The sequence below is a fragment of the Vulpes lagopus genome, chromosome 7, assembly GCF_018345385.1.
Source record: "Vulpes lagopus strain Blue_001 chromosome 7, ASM1834538v1, whole genome shotgun sequence".
NCBI lineage: Eukaryota > Metazoa > Chordata > Mammalia > Carnivora > Canidae > Vulpes > Vulpes lagopus.
Genome location: NC_054830.1, coordinates 97,361,484 through 97,374,963, shown reverse-complemented (window position 1 = coordinate 97,374,963; position 13,480 = coordinate 97,361,484). Strand labels below are relative to the sequence as shown.

The following is a 13,480-nucleotide window of genomic DNA, read 5'->3' as shown; positions in this document are numbered from 1 at the left end:
AGCTATCAAAAAAAAATAAAAATAAAAATAAATAAAAATAAAAAATAAAAACAGAGCTATCGGGGATCCCTGGGTGGCTCAACGGTTTCACGCCTGCCTTTGGCCCAGGGTGGGATCCTGGAGTCCCGGGATCGAGTCCCATGTCAGGCTCCCGGAATGGAGCCTGCTTCTCCCTCTGCCTCTCTCTCTCTCTCTCTCTCTCTCTCTATCATAAATAAATAAATAAATCTTAAAAAAAAAAAAAAAACCAGAGCTATCCATCCTCCCACTTCCAGTTTCTCTGTGAGACTAAATGAAATAATCCATGTAGAAATGTTCTATAATAAAGCCCCATACAAATGTAGCATTATTATTACAAAATATACAAAAGGAATAAGAATAAAGCTTGTCTTGAGAAAAATAAAGCAGCAGGACTTGGGTCTTGGTGACGTGGCAGAATCAGGTTCAGTATAAGTCAGAGTGTGTTCAATTTCTATTCTCATTTACTCTTTCTTCCTCATAATCTTAAGACAGGCCATAGTAGTAAAAACTGAATTTCAGTATTTCAGAAACAACTTGAAGCAATACAACTGGAAGGAAAAGAAGGGTTCAGGAGCAACAATTTCTAAACTCAAAACCAAACATCCTTTAGTCAGTGAGGCCTAGGTGAAGTCTGCAAATTAAGCTCAGTGAAGATTAAAAAGAGTAAGTTGTATTTGTGTTCTATTTACATTCAGATTTTGCTCTTGTATTTTTCTCTTGGTGTTGAGGAATACCAGGTATGTGGACATTCCATGGAAAATATTGCTCTGATTTTTCACTTGAAGAAGGCAGCAAAGGAAGGGAGAAAGAGAAGGATTTGGATGAACAAGTGGAGAAGAAAAGACTGAACAAAACAAACAAAAACCACAGAACAATAACCAAGGAAATCGAGGCTTTGAATCACATAAAATTTCATAGATTATGATGGGTCTTTTATCTATCCCCCTTAAATTAAATGGTAGTAACTGTCTTCTCTCTGATACAAAATTATGATGTCTAGAGGTAACCAACATTTACTTGACAATACCGTTATAGCTCATCTTGAGAAGTCTGTTGCCTGGTCCCCAGCATAGAGCCAAGTCAGATCCTCAGAATCCATCTGCTCACAGCTCACTCAGATTGCTCATGTGGGCATCCCCCAGGGTCAGCAGAATCAGCTAGAGCACTCAGATGTGGAAGCATAAAGGTGACTAAATTCTTCAAGGGAGCTTATAAATTGACTTTTAGCCACTGTAGATTTAATCTGACCTTGTAATAGAAACAAATCCTGTCTCTGCTTGCCTGTGGTTCAGCTACTTCTTGGCATTTCAAAATCCTCATGTCACAGCCACAGAGGCAGTTCTGTTCTTAACAGAACACGTTCTCGCCATTGCCTTTTTCCTTCTTGTGGAAATTCGGTATCTTAAGTAATATCTATACAAGGCAATAAAAATGAGTGAAAAGATGTTCTGAACAGTGGTAAACCACTCTGCTTTGAGTTTTTCCTCATAAATTTCAAAAATGTTTCTCTAATCAACTTTCTTTCTTGGTAAATTTCCTGAACAGAAGAAAGTAATTTAGAAACATTTCCTGGTGGAAAGGGGGTTAAGGAATATGAGCTAGTATTTACTTTATAATTACATATTTGGCTTAACCTTAGGAGCATGTATTCTTTATGTTAATAAAAACATGATCCTCCTGTCACTTATCTAGGATATTCTGTACACATCAATAAAAGAATGGACCCTAGCTATACTCCCAGGCTCTCTCTGCAATAGAAATTTTCAATGATCAATGATAATGATGTCCTGATAAGAATCATATTTACTACTATTCTTCTCTAAAATGCTGCAGTGGTAGCTATGCAATGCAAGAAATGTACCTTCCCCCTCTTGTGCCAGCACAATAATCTATCATAGCTCTTTGCTGGCTTGCTTTGCTGTGTGCAGGACTCACATATGTAGCCTGATACTCTTCTCCTGTGATCCAGATCATTGTTACCAATCAAGGGAAGATGATATAAACAATGGAACTTTTTATCTTCTCTGTTTTACAAGTACCCTCAAGTCTTTAAAAATGAAAATAAACCTGAAAGAACTGACCCTATGATATGTGCACCCATATGTTTACTGCAGCATTATTTACAGTAGCCAAAATATGGAAGCAATCCAAGGGTCCATTAATAGATGATGAATGGATAAAGATGTATATAACTACAATGGAGCATTACAAAAAATAAAAAATAAAATAAAATAAAAAAGAAAAAGAAAAAAAATTTTTAATTTTTTAAAAAATTTAAAAAAATAAAAAAAATGGAACATTACTAGCTATAAAAAGGAATGAGATCTTGCCATTTGCAACAACATGGATGGTGTTAGACAGTTATGGTAAGTGAAATAAGTCAAGGAAAGACAAATACAATTTGATTTCACTCCTATGTGGAATTTAAAAAACAAAACAAATGGACCAAATAAAAAAAGATAAACAAAAAAGTAGGCTCTTCAATACAAAGAACAAACTGGTGGTTGCCAGATGGAAGATCAGTGGAGGAATGGATAAAAGAGGTAAAGAGGATAAAGAGTACACTTATTGTGATGAGCACTGAGTAATGCATAGAAACGCTGAATCATTTTGTACAGATGACACTAATACAATGCGGATGTTAATTATACTTCAATTTAAATATAAATACACAAATCTGAAAATGGGGGGTGAAAATTAATAAAGTGGATTTAAATTAAAAATGACCAACTCAGGGATCCCTGGGTGGCGCAGTGGTTTGGCGCCTGCCTTTGGCCCAGGGCGCGATCCTGGAGACCCAGGATCGAATCCCACGTCGGGCTCCCGGTGCGTGGAGCCTGCTTCTCCCTCTGCCTATGTCTCTGCCTCTATCTCTCTCTCTCTGTATGTGACTATCATAAATAAATAAAATTTAAAAAAAAAAAAATGACCAACTCAGAATCAACCCATTCCCACCCACCCAAACATAGAGAGATTTTGCCTAGAACGACGAAGAAAGCCAGTGAGAGTTTTCTAACTTCTCCTTCACGTTAAAATCTTTATAATACCAGTCAAAATAAACTATCGTGGAATTTTTTGATGGATTTTTAAAATCATCATTATTTTCACTCAAACCAAGTTTCCAAGTAATTCCTATAAATCAAATGTAAAAATTTAAAGCATAAACTTGTAGTTAGAATTATCCATGGGACAACTGAATTGACTCCAAACCATATATGACATAAACTGATTCACTAAGGAGCAATTAGCTGACAATCAGGGCAACTGTATCTTCAAAAGGACTAGCTATCCACACTCAGACCAAGTGGTTCTCTTCTTTGTTCTAGTTGAGGAAATTAAGACTTAGACTTTACCAAAGACTTCAGATGCACTGCCCCCTCTGACCTTAGCACCTCTGAGAGAGGGACAGAGAAGTCTAGTTGCTCCTTGTTTTAGGCAAAAGGGAGTCAACATTCTAAGACCTCCCCGAGGTCATAGCCAGAAGCAGCAGAGCCTGGGGGAAGTGGGTCTTGGAGTCCCGGCAAAGGGCTTTTTTCTCCTGTACGCTGGCTGTCTCATTCTATTCTCTCCAACAGAGAACAGTTGAACCATATAGACTACAAAAAGAAGCACTGGAAGACACAGTCATAAAAATGGTTCTTCTCTTTGAGAAACTCATAACCTCTTATGGAGCTTCAACTGTTCAATGACACCCCCCCCTCCCCCACCGCCAAGAATGAAAATCTTCTGCAATCTTGCCCAACTCAGGATTTCCAGAGATTCCTCTCAAATAGGGAGAATATAATCATGCAGAAGAAATAGCTTGTGACTTCTAAGATTGTTTTTTCTTTAACAAATAATTTGTGTCTTCCTTTCTTCGTTTTTTGATTACCTGCTATAAACAGGCACTAGGCTCTATTTTTATGTGTATGTTTTCATTTATTTCTCACAACAAACCCTACAAAGCATTTTCTACTATTGTTCTGAAATGACAAAATAATCCTAATTAGAGTTAACATTTACTAACTGCTTACTGAGGGCCAGGCATCATTCAAAGTACTTCACATATATTATCTTTGTTTAATTTCTGCAACAGTTTTAGGAGGTAGATGGTGATTTTACAGGTTTGGAAAATGAGATGCAAAGACGGTAAGTAACTTGCCTGCAGTCATCAGGTCATCAGCTTGACTCCAGAGTCTGTGTCCTTGTTACTGCAACTTAGTTTTGTCTGACTCCAGGACCCAGGCACTTAACCACGCTACATTATACTGCTTCACATCACCACAAAAATCTTAGACTCCTTGCAATGGCTTCACTACCCAAACCCCCGGGGTCATTTTCTTGAAGCCTGTTAACCCTTAGAGATTTTCTTTAGGGTTCCCGACGGCAACTAATGACTGTTGCCTAGTTAAAGTTTCACTAAAGGCAATGCTCTCTCAAAGAAGTGGCTGTTACTTTAAGAGGAGATAATGCAGATGCCCCAACTAAGCAAATCTTGAATCTCATAGTGTTCCAACTCATCACACTAGCAGCACAATTTAAAGGCCTCAAAGCAAACAGGCCTCCTCAAAATTCCAGGCTATTAAATCAATAAAATATGTGTTGATTCTGTTTATAACACTGTGTTTCCTCCACTCTGCAATTTTTTTCTAAAATGCAATCTAAATCACAGAATGTATGGTTTGGGAGAAACTTTAGAAATCAAATAGCCCATATCCTTCATTTTTTTCATCAATTTATTTGCTTTTATGAAAATAAACCCCTTTATGTATATTGAAGAAATACATGTTCATTATGCATATAAAAGAAATACATGCTAAAGGATAAAAATAAAGAAACATAAAGAAAGGGGAAAAAATACACTTTCCTAAAACCCAAAGAAAACATCCTTATGTGTATGTACATACAATTTTTAAAGTTAATTAAAATCATACTATAAAAAGAGCGTGGACCATCCTTTCCTATTAACGTAACATTCTAGTTTAAGCATCCTCCATATTATTAAATATTCCTTGTGATCTTACTTTTCATTTGTGCATCCTATCCAAGACATGAATATACTATGATTTCTACCATCATTCTATTGTTATGTTGAAGCACTTACCATATCAGTGGATTGTGATGAAAACCCCTTAGCTATACATTAGTCGATTTTCCTATTTCTTTCCTTTTCATAGTTTTTTAGCTGTGGAACTACAGGATCAAAGGGTATCAATTTATTTTGAGGCTCCCTGATATGCATGCTTTCTAGAAAGATGGTGCTAATTGGACATCCTTATTAGTCTTGCTCACATTCCACATCATCCCTTTAATCTTTACTCACTTACCAAGTGAAATGTTGTATCCTGTCACTATTTTAACTTGCATTCCTTTGCTTACTTGAGATTTAGGTTTTTATTCTTTTTAATGTCCAACAATCATTTGTACTTTCTCTTCTAGAAGCCCCTTCATTTTACAGAAGAAAGTCCTGTGGCAGTTAAATGACTTTACCAATGCTGAAATACTTTTCTAGGCACAAGATGAAATACATTTCTAGGCAATCCTACCTAGCATACCACATCAGGAAACCGAAATTTAGATAATTTTCATATCCCTGTAAATGCTCTGCTTGACCAGACACACAGTCTATTCAATCTTCCAATCCCCAAACACCAAGCCAACTCTGAGACTTCTCACTCCAAACAAGGTTGACGGTGTGGCCCCACCCAGTCAGATATTCTCTAATTGTTTCTTCCTTGTTCTTTATTCTTTATCCTATAAAAACTTCTTGCCTTCTGCCCCCATTCTGCAGTTCTCTGAGCCCGTCCACTTCATAAAGTGTTAAATAAAGTTTGTTTGTGTCACCTAAATTGTCTCCTTTAATCTGTTTCTCAACATAAAGATTACACAGGTATCTGGAGACCAAGCCTGGTTTGGAAACTTAGTTCTCATAACATCCAGACCACAGCAATGTCCACTATCCATGCAGCTTGCTTAAATCACAGATGCTTGGTCCAGAAACATCCCTTTCAGTACTCTTTCTTCCCTGAATTCAGCAAGTCCTGACAGACTCCCAAAACTAAGGAGAGAAAGCCTGCCCTCAGGCTATTCTGTCAAGACCAAGGTTGCAAAGATGGATCTTTGACCACCACACAAATTCATTAGAAGGTTATCATTCTCAGGTTTTTCAATAGTTCAATGCCTATCCCACCAACAGAGGCCGCATTTTGCAAATTGTGTTTATTAAAATACACATTTGGGGGAAGTTAAAAGTTTTTCACACAAAAATAAATGTCTTCTATATCCAAATCTATCTGAAGCACAGAATGCTAAAGTTTTTTATTTAAGGTTCACAATGCGATATGAGCATATCAGAGGTTCTAAGAAGTCCTGAGGAAAGAAAAACTTTCAGCCTGAAGTTTGCAAATGAACAGAAAACCCTCCCCACCCCCATACAAAACCCAGGTTCTTTGAAACATTACTCAAGAAACACTAGGTTAAAGAGTTAAAAATGACTGAAATATAGAATGACAACATGGTATCTCAAAATTTCTGGTCACACCTGATAAAATCATACTTAATGAAATCTACATCAGAAATCCAAATTCCAGACCACTCTTTGGAAACCAGACATCTGGCCTTTCTCTACAAAGATCTTCCACTAAAACTCCCTTCAAAGGTAGAGAAAATGAATGGCAGGGAGGATAATGGTCTTGTGCCCTCGATTTACAGTTGTTTTTAATGACTATTGAAGTTTCTTTAACCATCAAAGGCATTTCCTTGAAGATTAGGAATGGCCATAATTTACATTCACTTTGCTTTTAGCCAGAGGGATGTATCAGACAAACTTTCACAACAGCTTGTTTTAATTGAATAACTTAAACAGAATGAAAACCATTCACATTCACTCTGGTTGACTATAACTGGTACTAAACCATGTGTACACCCCCAGACTTACACTTAGGACCTTCCCACCCAGAGTCACCTTATCAAAATTGGTTTTCCTCTTCTTGAGTGAATTTTGCATCTTTTTCTTTTTTTTTTTTTTTATGATAGTCACACACACAGAGAGAGAGAGAGAGAGAGAGAGAGAGAGGCAGAGACACAAGCAGAGGGAGAAGCAGGCTCCATGCACCGGGAGCCTGACGTGGGATTTGATCCCGGGTCTCCAGATCGCGCCCTGGGCCAAAGGCAGGCACTAAACTGCTGCACCACCCAGGGATCCCCAATTCCGCATCTTCTAACTCACTATCAAACACCAAGTTGTCCAGAAGTGAGATTCTGTTTCAATTCACAGGAAGTCATGTTCAGAAGTTCATCTTCTGGAAACAATCCCCTTTTTAGAATACCTGGTTCTCTGTTTGAATAGGACAAATTCACTTGTTCTTCTAAGTAAGGCATAAGCAGTTGTAGAATACCCACTTTGTGACGAGGGCTATAAGGGCTAGGATTACAAAGACAAAAAAAAATCTTGCTCTTAGAGAGTTTATAGTGTAATGGAGAAGGACAGACATACAAACTATGAATTAAAAAAGAGTGGGTAGTGTTCTAATGGTGGAATGCATTGTGTGCTACAGGAGTAAATAGGAGGGTGACATTTGACTCAGACTGGGCAGAGGGGAGGTCTCCTACAAGGGGAGAGAGCTGGATTAGAACAAACAGGATTTATTTAGAAAGGCAAAGGGGGCATGGTTGAAGATGAAGAGAAAGAATCAGAGAACCAATAAGCAGATGTTATGTCAGAAACATGTTTTTTGTGTAAATGAGTGGAGAGGTAGCTGACTTGTATCAGTTCACTAAGGTATAGCCCCTACCTTTGAGAAATTGAGGTCTGCAAGAGATTCCTAATCAAATACTTTACAATACAAAATGATATTGCTACAATGGCATATGAGCAAAATGCTCTAATGAGTTCATCAAACTCAGTAGTTTACACTTAAAGAACTTCTACTTTTCAAGATGAACTACTTTATGGTGAATAGGACTGCTCAACATTCAGAAAACTACCCAGTGTGATGTCTGGATGGTACAGTTCGGTTAAGGGTCTGACTCTTGATTTCAGCTCAGGTCATGATCTCAGGGTTGTGGGATCAAGCCCTGAGTTGGGCTCCACACTCAGAGTAGAGTCTGGTTGAGATTCTCTCTCCCTTTCCCTCTGCCCCTTCCCCGTTGCTCTCTCTTGCCATCTCTCAAATAAATAAATCTTAAACAAAACAAAACAAAACAAAACCTACCAAGCATAGCTCCTTGAGCTATGCTACAATAACGCAGACCATCTTACTTGCATGCCATAGCTAATGATAAAATCCAAAATCACAGATGTCTGGTGCAGAAAAGAGGCCAACCATCACAAATAGTCCTGTTAAAAAATCTGCTGAAATGGAAATGCGTTTTTTTTTTAAAGGCAATATTTTTAAGGAAATAAGTATGAATTTGGAAAATATTTTATGAACAAAGATACTCATTATCCCAAACTGGAAAACCCAAATGTCTGACAATAAGGAAATGACCAGGTAAACCCATAGTACACCTGAAGTTTTGTAAAAATAATATTTATTTTCTCAATTTTTAAAATAGTACAAGTTCATTGTAGAAAATCTGAGAAATAGGGCAGCCCTGGTGGCTCAGCAGTTTAGCGCCACCTACAGCCCAGGGCCTGATCCTGGAGACCCGGGATCGAATCCCATGTCAGGTTCCCTGCATGGAGCCTGCTCCTCCCTCTGCCTGTGTCTCTGCCTCTCTCTCTCTCCTCTCTGTGTATTCTCATGAATAAATAAATAAAATCTTAAAAAAAAAAAAAGAAAATCTGAGAAATAAACAGTTAGAAAGAAGAAAATAAAAACTATGCAAAATTCTAACATGCAGAGACAATACTGTTAATATTCAGTCTTCTTTCTTCTAGGGATAGTTATAGAGTCTGTTTTTAATTTAAATTCAATTAATTAACATATAGTGTATTATTAGTTTCGGGGTAGAGTTCAGTGTTTCATCAGTTGTATATAACACCAGTGCTCATTACATCATGTGCCCTCCTTAATGTCTATCACTTAGGTAAACCTTCCCCCTACCCACCTCACCTCCAGCAAGCCTCAGTTTGTCTCCTATGATTAAAGTCTCTTATGGTTTGTCTCCCTCTCTGATTTTGCCTTTAGTTTTCCCTCCCTTCCTCTGTGCTGCTCTGTTTTGTTTCTTAAATTCCACATAAGAGTGAAATTATATAATTGTCTTTCTCTGATTGACTTATTTCACCTAGCATAATGCCTTCTAGTTTCATCCACGTCATTGCAAATGGCAAGATTTCTTTTTTGATGGCTGAGTAGTATTCCACTGTGTGTGTGTGTGTGTGTGTGTGTGTGTGTGTGTGTGCCAGCCACATCTTCTTTATCCATTCATCTGTCAATGGACATTTGGGCTCTTTCCATAGTTTGACTATTGTGGATATTGCTTCTATAAACATTGGGGTGCAGGTGCCCCTTCGGATCACTACATCTGATCTTTGGGGTAAATATCTAGTAGTCTAATTGCTGGGTCATAAGGTAGCTCTATTTTAACTTTTTGGGGAACCTCCATACTTTTTTCCAGAGTGGCTGCACCAGCTTGCATTCCCACCAGCAGTGTACAAGGGTTCCCCTTTCTCTGCATCCTTGTCAACATTTGTTGTTTCCTGACTTGTTAATTTTAGCCATTCTCACTGATGTGAAATGGTATCTTATTGTGGTTTTGAGTTGTATTAGAAATGCTTTTGATGACTTAAGAAACCAGGTGATAAATGATAAAAAAAAAATGTAATGTTGCTTGAGATTAAGTCACTGTACATAAAAAATCACAGAATTCTAGGGTTGAAAGGAACTTCTCCAAATTTTACTTAAACCAGCATTATCATCATCAGGTGTTATGCATTTACTTTGCATCTGACCCTGTTTCACAACCACCTTTGGAGTGGATTCTATTCTAAGGATTCTGATTCTAAGGTAAATAATTTGTCCAAGGCAAATACTAATAAATGATTGAGCTGGCATTCCAATCCCAGCGGACAGGCTCCAAAGCCCATGTTCCTGAACCCCATGCTCTACACTCCAGCACACACACAGAGGTCAAGGTGAGGAAGTAGTGGCCTTAAGGGGCTGAGTGATTTGCCAAAGGTTAAAGAATTGCTTGGCCTGCTGCTTTATTCACTTATACAAGCAGATTATGGAAAGCACATCATAATATCAAGTACTGTAGTAAAGTTAAAAAAAAAAACAAAACCTACAAGTGGTATACATGGATCCTGGCAGTAAGGAGACCCAGACAATCGTTTGAGAGTACTTTTCCTGGGAGCAGGCCTTCCAGAACATGGGCAAAGCCTTCAATCCCAGCAAGATCTGCCAAGTGAACATCTCTCGCCATCATCTAGCTGCCTGTACCTGCCCTTTAAGGAGATGGGTGTCACTACAAGAAAATGAACCCTTAAAAAATGGCAATTCTTAAAACCAACGAACAATTAAACTTATGAGAACTCTAATGAGAGGCTTTCCTTTCTTCTCTGCTGAGGATCTTAGAACAATTCTGATGTTCAGCTGTGACCTACACATCACTTTATTTAACAAATATTTGTTTGTTTCACAAATATTTGCTTTTTATAAATAACTTTGAAAAGATGTACAAGACAAGGAGGAGGAGGAAGCAAGGGGAGTTTAATGCTCTGCTCTAGGATCACAGTTCAAGAGAAAAGAAATGCAACAGTAATAGGCACAGAGGCCAGACTATAAATCAGATCCACCAGCTCTCTCCCCGTTCCACTATTTCCTTGAACAAGGTCACTATTCTTCCTTGGCCTCTGCTCCTCTCCTATACGATAATTGATACCTTGCAGGGCCATTAAAGTAGTTAAATGTGATAATGTATGTAAATGTATTACTTACCGCTCAACCAAAGTCCCCAGCGTGCATGCACATGTGCACCCACACACAGAGCAGGCTGTCGCAAGGAAACTCAGTCCTTTTTGCCCCAGGCCAATCAGTTTTTTTTTTTTTCTAAAACTTGTTGGAAAAGTTACCACTGTAATGGATACATGTCATTAAACAGTCATCAAAACTCATAGAATATACAATATCACATATGAACCTGGATGAAACTATGAGCTTTAGATAATCATAACTCACTCATCAATTGGCTTATCAATGGTAGTACACCATACTGATACAAGATGTTAGTAACTGGGGAAACTGGGGAGATGGGGTGTATGTGAGAACTCTGTTCAATTCTTCTGTAAACCAAAATCTGCTCAGAAACTAAGTTTTATGAATTAAAAAAAATTATTATTTGAGCCATCCTTGAGCTGTTCCATGATTTATGTTGAACTGACTCTCCAGTCACACCCAACAGAGCTAGAAATTTTTCATAAGGGCAGTATAGTGCTATTAGCAACACAAAAGGAGCAAGCCAAACCACAGTGACTTCTTGCTCCTTGCACTTCCTGATGTTCAGAATTGAGGGTGATTTTATCCACATTGTATAGCTCTGTTCTTCCTCAGGATCTCCAACTACTCAAGTGCCAGCAAGGCTTGCGGGCCACAGGACACTCCCACACTGAGGTCCCATATGTTAACCGAGTTCCAGTATTAGTTCTCCAGCACACGCATGAGTCCCTGATGCCTCTGTGGTCCGCTGAACTTAACTGCATTAAGATGAGTGGAAACTTAATCTGCTTACTTTGGTAGAATTTGGGGTGGGCTGTGGTGAGTGGGCGGGTGGGAGAGTGCTCTTAGGCAATGAGATTAAAAATGCTTCAGTACTACTTTAAAAACAAAATCTCCATAAACATTACAGGCTGCAAATAAAAAGTATCTGAATGTCTGATTTGATGACTTATTGTTGAGTACATGTGTGTGCAAGAATATAGCAATGTATAAGAATGGCATCACATAACAATTATAGACACCACCAAGTCAGAGAAATGTTTTAATAAAGAGATAGGTGCAACTGGGTGGCTCAGTCAATTAAGTGTCTGACTCTTGGTTTTGGCTCATTTCATGATCTCAGGATCCAGAGATCAAGCCTGTTGTCTGCCCTCAGCACATCAGCACAGAGTCTGCTTCTCTCCCTCTCTCTCTCCCTCTGCCCCTCCTCCTGCTCTCTCATAAATACACGAATTAATTAATTAATTAATTAATTCTTTAAAAAGAAAGACAAATAGGGCACACACAAGTGGTCTTGGTTTAAACACTGTTTTAGAGTCCCCAAGATACAAATAGACTTTTTTTTTTAAGTGGGCTTGCAAATCATTTGTCTAGAAGTGAGAACATATTTACCATGGGCATAGCATCCAGACTAGCTGACAAATTCAGTACACACTGTGATGTCACTGCACAGTACGTAAACTCATCATGGTGAAAGATATTTCTGGGGAAACCACACTAACATACCTGTTCTCTAAAGTATTGGCCAAAGGAGCTGAGACTCCTTTAAGGGGTGTTTTCAGTTTAGTACAACAAAATTACGGGGCACTATTTGTGTTGTAACCATGCTCCGAGGGTGCTAGGGTGCTGTTTTCACAGGCCAAAAAGTAAAAGGCGCCCCCAGAGTTATGCAGGGTGGGGGTTGACCCCATGTCTCCTGAGGCCTGAGGAAAGGTAGTGGCTACGAAAGAGACTTCACTCTCATGGCTTTGGCCCTATTTCATTGTTGGAAGGAAGTAAATAGGCTTTGTGAGGGCTGATGATGGTCTTCATCGTTGACAATATTCCAGAAATACACCAAGGTGAAAGGGTTGCCTTAATGTCACTCCTAACCAGCAGGGTCCCATCTCTGGCTTCTTATCAAGATCACTCACATATCATCTCAAATTTCAGATTTGATTTGTCTGGGTGCGGTCCAGCCATCTGAAATCAAAAGTTCTCTGCAATAAACTACAGCACTTTATTTTCTTCTCCTCCGAGTAGAAGAGGCAAAAGGGACTTTAGGGCCCAAACACTGAAGGCAGGTTTTTTGGCATGTCTGAAAATTATCAGGGTGTGAGGAAGTGGTGGGTGTAGGGCTGGGGTGCCACCTAGACCAGTACCGGGAAGAGGCTGAAAGCCAGAACCAGCTTGAAGGTGATTGGGGAGCAAAGAGGAAGAGGAGAGGGAGACAGGATGACCCCAGACAGAGAGGAAATGAAGGAAACTCCCTGACAGCCTAGCTGGGAGGCCATTCCTAGGAAGCTAGTCACATGTGTGACAAGTACAGACATGAGGCAGTGGCTTCCCAAATTAGCAAACTCGTTAGAAAGGAAACAGTCTAAAATAAAAGAAATTAACATAAAGTTTAGCCAGTAAAATTTTATGCTAGCACTAGTTTCCATTGCATTCCAACTTTTCCCTCGCTGTGACTCTTTAAAGACACAGTTAAATACATGTATTGCAACCACAAATTTTATTGCCCACAAGGCTAATATTTTTCCATGCTTTTTTTTTTATAGTATGATATATCATACTGTGATGGAAATAATCATTTGGGTTTAGGCAGGAAGTAATAGGTC

At 38.7% G+C, this 13,480-nt stretch overlaps 1 protein-coding gene across 8 annotated transcripts in view; it reads right to left on the bottom strand.

Annotated features, from left to right (window-relative positions):
• The window catches only part of FREM1 (FRAS1 related extracellular matrix 1), a 168,896-nt gene that overhangs the window by 144,130 nt on the left and 11,286 nt on the right, over positions 1 to 13,480 (bottom strand). Inside the window, exon 1 of one of the 8 annotated variants that reach the window (XM_041761805.1) lies at positions 10,884 to 12,054. The exons of the other annotated variants lie outside the window; for them this stretch is intronic. The gene's annotated coding sequence lies outside the window, so the exon portion shown is untranslated. Of the gene's footprint in view, positions 1 to 10,883; positions 12,055 to 13,480 lie in introns of those variants that run through there. 8 annotated transcript variants of the gene reach the window in all.